The sequence below is a fragment of the Hyla sarda genome, chromosome 9, assembly GCF_029499605.1.
Source record: "Hyla sarda isolate aHylSar1 chromosome 9, aHylSar1.hap1, whole genome shotgun sequence".
NCBI lineage: Eukaryota > Metazoa > Chordata > Amphibia > Anura > Hylidae > Hyla > Hyla sarda.
The window spans coordinates 101,150,205-101,157,331 of NC_079197.1; positions in this window are offsets into that span (position 1 = coordinate 101,150,205).

Below are 7,127 nucleotides of genomic sequence, written 5' to 3' on the forward strand. Positions count from 1 at the left end.
CATACGCTATGAAGAGTCACTGCCTCTGTCCAAAACCCTTGACAGAGTCTCTGGAATCGACAATCATCATATCTGAATCATGAGACATGCTGACCGACAACCTGTTACTGACTTTAGTAAAACTCAAAAGCAACGTCACCAAGAGCTATGCCATGAAAGAAATGAACTGACTATTACTAAAACAATGTATTTTGAATTTATGTGCAAATTATTGTTGCGTAAAGTACCTACCCTTGTCAGAATTTAGATCAAAACAGGGCTGTGACTTAAGTTGAGAGTGCCATGCTAAGAACGTATGAGTAAAACACATAACGTTTGCTCGGAACAAATGTCGAGTAAATATGTGTTTTTAATTTATTTTAACCATAGGTGGACAGTGCCCGCCACCTGAACGTGACAGGTCATGAGGGGTATGCCACTGCATTTCTGTGACGTGTGACCCATTGCTCTTAAATTGTGCAAACAACGATAGATGAAACAGTGCATCCCACCTGGAATACATGACAGGTCATGAGGGGTATGCCACTGCATGTGTGTGACGTGAGACCCATTGCTCGGAAATTGTGTGAGCAATGATAGATGAAACAGTGCATCCCACCTGGAATACGGGACAGGTCATGAGGGGTATGCCTGTCACGATGCCGGCTGGCAGGTAGTGGATCCTCTGTGCCAGAGAGGGATTGGCGTGGACCGTGCTAGTGGATCGGTTCTAAGTCACTACTGGTTTTCACCAGAGCCCGCCGCAAAGCGGGATGGACTTGCTGCGGCGGTAGTGACCAGGTCGTATCCACTAGCAACGGCTCACCTCTCTGGCTGCTGAAGATAGGCGCGGTACAAGGGAGTAGACAGAAGCAAGGTCGGACGTAGCAGAAGGTCGGGGCAGGCAGCAAGGATCGTAGTCAGGGGCAACGGCAGGAGGTCTGGAACACAGGCTAGGAACACACAAGGAAACGCTTTCACTGGCACGATGGCAACAAGATCCGGCAAGGGAGTGCAGGGGAAGTGAGGTGATATAGGGAAGTGCACAGGTGAACACACTAATTGGAATCACTGCGCCAATCAGCGGCGCAGTGGCCCTTTAAATCGCAAAGACCCGGCGCGCGCGCGCCCTAGGGAGCGGGGCCGCGCGCGCCGGGACAGGACCGAGGGAGAGCGAGTCAGGTACGGGAGCCGGGGTGCGCATCGCGAGCGGGCGCTACCCGCATCGCGAATCGCATCCCGGCTGGAAGCGGAATCGCAGCGCCCCGGGTCAGTGGATCTGACCGGAGCGCTGCAGTGGGGAGAGTGTAGCGAGCGCTCCGGGGAGGAGCGGGGACCCGGAGCGCTCGGCGTAACAGTACCCCCCCCCTTGGGTCTCCCCCTCTTCTTAGAGCCTGAGAACCTGAGGAGCAGACTTTTGTCTAGGATGTTGTCCTCAGGTTCCCAGGATCTCTCTTCTGGACCACAACCCTCCCAATCCACTAAAAAAAAGGTTTTCCCTCTGACCTTTTTAGAAGCTAAGATCTCTTTGACGGAGAAGATGTCCGAGGAGCCGGAAACAGGAGTGGGAGGAACAGATTTGGGAGAAAAACGGTTGAGGATGAGTGGTTTAAGAAGAGAAACGTGAAAGGCATTAGGGATACGAAGAGAAGGAGGAAGAAGAAGTTTGTAAGAGACAGGATTAATCTGACACAAAATTTTGAAAGGACCAAGATAGCGTGGTCCCAACTTGTAGCTAGGGACACGGAAGCGGACATATTTAGCGGAGAGCCACACCTTGTCTCCAGGGGAAAAAATGGGAGGAGCTCTTCTTTTCTTATCCGCGAACTTCTTCATGCGTGATGAAGCCTGTAAGAGAGAATTTTGGGTCTCTCTCCATATGATGGAAAGGTCACGAGAAATTTCATCCACAGCGGGCAGACCAGAGGGCAAGGGGGTAGGGAGGGGGGGAAGAGGGTGACGGCCGTACACCACGAAAAATGGGGATTTGGAGGAAGATTCCGAGACTCTGAAGTTATACGAAAATTCGGCCCATGGAAGGAGATCTGCCCAGTCATCCTGGCGGGAGGAAACAAAATGTCGTAAATAATCACCCAAGACCTGGTTAATTCTTTCTACTTGTCCATTGGACTGGGGATGATATGCAGAAGAAAAATTTAATTTAATCTTGAGTTGTTTACAGAGAGCCCTCCAGAATTTAGACACGAATTGGACGCCTCTATCCGAGACGATCTGCGTGGGCAACCCGTGAAGACGAAAAATGTGTACAAAAAATTGTTTAGCCAACTGAGGCGCTGAAGGAAGACCAGGAAGAGGGATGAAATGTGCCATTTTGGAGAATCGATCAACGACCACCCAAATAACAGTGTTGCCACGGGAAGGGGGTAAATCAGTAATAAAATCCATACCAATCAGAGACCAAGGCTGTTCGGGGACAGGCAGGGGATGAAGAAAACCAGCGGGCTTCTGGCGAGGAGTCTTATCCCGGGCACAGATAGTGCAGGCTCGCACAAAGTCCACAACATCCGTCTCCAGAGTCGGCCACCAATAGAAGCGGGAGATGAGTTGCACAGATTTCTTGATGCCCACATGACCTGCGAGATGGGAGGAGTGACCCCATTTGAGGATTCCGAGGCGTTGGCGTGGAGAAACAAATGTCTTTCCTGGAGGAGTTTGCCTGATGGAGGCTGGAGAAGTGGAGATCAGGCAGTCAGGTGGAATGATGTGTTGCGGAGAGAGTTCAACTTCTGAGGCATTCGAGGAACGAGAGAGAGCATCGGCCCTAATGTTCTTATCGGCAGGCCGAAAGTGAATCTCAAAATTAAATCGGGCAAAGAACAGAGACCACCGGGCCTGGCGAGGATTCAGCCGTTGGGCAGACTGGAGGTAGGAGAGGTTCTTGTGGTCGGTGTAAATAATAACTGGAAATCTTGATCCCTCCAGCAGATGCCTCCATTCCTCAAGTGCTAATTTGATGGCTAGAAGCTCTCGATCCCCGATGGAGTAGTTCCTCTCCGCCGGAGAGAAGGTCCTAGAAAAAAAACCACAAGTGACAGCATGCCCGGAAGAATTTTTTTGTAGAAGAACAGCTCCAGCTCCCACTGAGGAGGCATCAACCTCCAATAGGAAGGGTTTGGAAGGGTCAGGTCTGGAGAGCACGGGAGCCGAAGAAAAGGCAGACTTGAGTCGTTTAAAGGCGTCTTCCGCTTGAGGAGGCCAAGACTTGGGATCGGCATTTTTTTTGGTTAAAGCCACGATAGGAGCCACAACGGTAGAAAAATGTGGAATAAATTGCCTGTAATAATTGGCGAACCCCAAAAAGCGTTGGATAGCACGGAGTCCGGAGGGGCGTGGCCAATCTAAGACGGCAGAGAGTTTGTCTGGATCCATTTGTAGTCCCTGGCCAGAGACCAAGTATCCTAGAAAAGGAAGAGATTGGCATTCAAATAGACATTTCTCAATTTTGGCATAGAGTTGATTGTCACGAAGTCTCTGAAGAACCATACGGACATGCTGGCGGTGTTCTTCTAGATTGGCAGAAAAAATTAGGATATCGTCCAGATATACAACAACACAGGAGTATAACAGATCACGAAAAATTTCATTAACAAAGTCTTGGAAGACAGCAGGGGCGTTGCACAGGCCAAAGGGCATGACCAGATACTCAAAGTGTCCATCTCTGGTGTTAAATGCCGTTTTCCACTCATCCCCCTCTCTGATGCGGATGAGGTTATAGGCACCTCTTAAGTCCAGTTTAGTAAAGATGTGGGCACCTTGGAGGCGATCAAAGAGTTCAGAGATGAGGGGTAGGGGGTAGCGGTTCTTAACCGTGATTTTATTAAGACCGCGGTAGTCAATGCAAGGACGTAGGGAGCCATCTTTTTTGGACACAAAGAAAAATCCGGCTCCGGCAGGAGAGGAGGATTTACGGATAAAGCCCTTTTTTAAATTTTCCTGGACGTATTCAGACATGGCAAGAGTCTCTGGGGCAGAGAGAGGATAAATTCTGCCCCGGGGTGGAGTAGTGCCCGGGAGGAGGTCGATAGGACAATCATAAGGCCTGTGAGGAGGTAGAGTCTCAGCTTGTTTTTTGCAGAAAACATCCGCGAAGTCCATATAGGCCTTAGGGAGACCGGTTACTGGAGGAACCACAGAGTCACGGCAAGGGTTACTGGGAACCGGTTTTAGACAGTCCTTGGAACAAGAGGGCCCCCAACTCTTGATCTCCCCAGTGGACCAATCCAGGGTTGGGGAATGAAGTTGGAGCCAGGGAAGTCCAAGGAGAATTTCCGAGGTGCAATTGGGGAGGACCAAAAGTTCAATCCTCTCGTGATGAGATCCGATGCTCATTAGGAGGGGCTCCGTGCGGAAACGTATGGTACAGTCCAATCTTTCATTGTTTACACAATTGATGTAAAGGGGTCTGGCGAGACTGGTCACTGGGATGTTGAACCTGTTGACGAGAGAGGCCAAAATAAAATTTCCTGCAGATCCAGAGTCCAAGAAGGCCACAGTAGAGAAGGAGAAGGCAGAGGCAGACATCCGCACAGGCACAGTAAGACGTGGAGAAGCCGAGTAGACATCAAGGACTGTCTCACCTTTGTGCGGAGTCAGCGTACGTCTTTCCAGGCGGGGAGGACGGATAGGACAATCCCTCAGGAAGTGTTCGGTACTAGCACAGTACAGGCAGAGGTTCTCCATGCGGCGTCGTGTCCTCTCTTGAGGTGTCAGGCGAGACCGGTCGACCTGCATAGCCTCCACGGCGGGAGGCACAGGAACGGATTGCAGGGGACCAGAGGAGAGAGGAGCCGAGGAGAAGAAACGCCTCGTGCGAACAGAGTCCATATCTTGGCGGAGCTCCTGACGCCTTTCGGAAAAACGCATGTCAATGCGAGTGGCTAGGTGAATGAGTTCATGTAGATTAGCAGGAATTTCTCGTGCGGCCAGAACATCTTTAATGTTGCTGGATAGGCCTTTTTTAAAGGTCGCGCAGAGGGCCTCATTATTCCAGGATAATTCTGAAGCAAGAGTACGGAATTGTACGGCATACTCGCCAACGGAAGAATTACCCTGGACCAGGTTCAACAGGGCAGTCTCAGCAGAAGAGGCTCGGGCAGGTTCCTCAAAGACACTTCGGATTTCCGAGAAGAAGGAGTGTACAGAGGCAGTGACGGGGTCATTGCGGTCCCAGAGCGGTGTGGCCCAAGACAGGGCTTTTCCAGACAGAAGGCTGACTACGAAAGCCACCTTAGACCTTTCAGTGGGAAACTGGTCCGACATCATCTCCAGATGCAGGGAACATTGGGAAAGAAAGCCACGGCAAAACTTAGAGTCCCCATCAAATTTATCCGGCAAGGATAGGCGTAGACCAGGAGCGGCCACTCGCTGCGGAGGAGGTGCAGGAGCTGGCGGAGGAGATGACTGCTGAAGCTGTGGTAGTAACTGCTGTAGCATAACGGTCAGTTGAGACAGCTGTTGGCCTTGTTGCGCTATCTGTTGTGACTGCTGGGCGACCACCGTAGTAAGGTCAGCGACAACTGGCAGAGGAACTTCAGCGGGATCCATGGCCGGATCTACTGTCACGATGCCGGCTGGCAGGTAGTGGATCCTCTGTGCCAGAGAGGGATTGGCGTGGACCGTGCTAGTGGATCGGTTCTAAGTCACTACTGGTTTTCACCAGAGCCCGCCGCAAAGCGGGATGGACTTGCTGCGGCGGTAGTGACCAGGTCGTATCCACTAGCAACGGCTCACCTCTCTGGCTGCTGAAGATAGGCGCGGTACAAGGGAGTAGACAGAAGCAAGGTCGGACGTAGCAGAAGGTCGGGGCAGGCAGCAAGGATCGTAGTCAGGGGCAACGGCAGGAGGTCTGGAACACAGGCTAGGAACACACAAGGAAACGCTTTCACTGGCACGATGGCAACAAGATCCGGCAAGGGAGTGCAGGGGAAGTGAGGTGATATAGGGAAGTGCACAGGTGAACACACTAATTGGAATCACTGCGCCAATCAGCGGCGCAGTGGCCCTTTAAATCGCAAAGACCCGGCGCGCGCGCGCCCTAGGGAGCGGGGCCGCGCGCGCCGGGACAGGACCGAGGGAGAGCGAGTCAGGTACGGGAGCCGGGGTGCGCATCGCGAGCGGGCGCTACCCGCATCGCGAATCGCATCCCGGCTGGAAGCGGAATCGCAGCGCCCCGGGTCAGTGGATCTGACCGGAGCGCTGCAGTGGGGAGAGTGTAGCGAGCGCTCCGGGGAGGAGCGGGGACCCGGAGCGCTCGGCGTAACAATGCCACTGCATGTGACGTGAGACCCATTGCTCTGAAATTGTGTGAGCAACGATAGATGAAACAGTGCATCCCACCCGGAATATGTGACGGGTCATTAGGGGTATGCCACTGCATGTGTGTGACGTGAGACCCATTGCTCTGAAATTGTGTGAGCAATGATAGATGAAACAGTGCATCCCACCTGGAATACGTGACAGGTCATGAGGGGTATGCCACTGCATGTGTGACGTGAGACACACAGATGAAATTTTTTTTTTTTTAAATAACTTATACCGCCAATGAGTATGTGTTATTGCACTGCAGCTTATTAGTAACCCTGTGACGTGAAAACAACCACGTAGATGAATGTTTGATATTATGCGAGATATTAACGCTGCTGATGGAATTATATTGATCGACTGCGGTGATCATTGATAAATGTGCTGATACCTGATGACAACTACCGTGATGGATTTGGTGCATAAGAACAGAAACTCAAAAGCACCGTCACCAAGTTCTATGCCCTGAAAGAAAAGGACTGAATTACTATATATAACATATTGATAAAACGTACCAACTGTTGATTGCAAACAAACCATGTAGTAATGGAGTAAAAGCTACTGTGTGATTGACATGAGATTGACCATACTAAGAACATATGAGTGAGCATGTAAACGTTTGCCTTTGAAGTGTAACATGTTTTTGACGTATTGCTCTGAAGACATGTCAGTAACAATAAACGCAAGTAACTGCCACCTGAATGTGTGTCAGGTATGATGGGCAACTCACATACTATGACTACGTAAACGGTATTATTCTGAAGGCGTGTCAGTAACAATATGATGCAAATAACTTGTGTCATGGAACTTGATATCCTTGCCTTCTA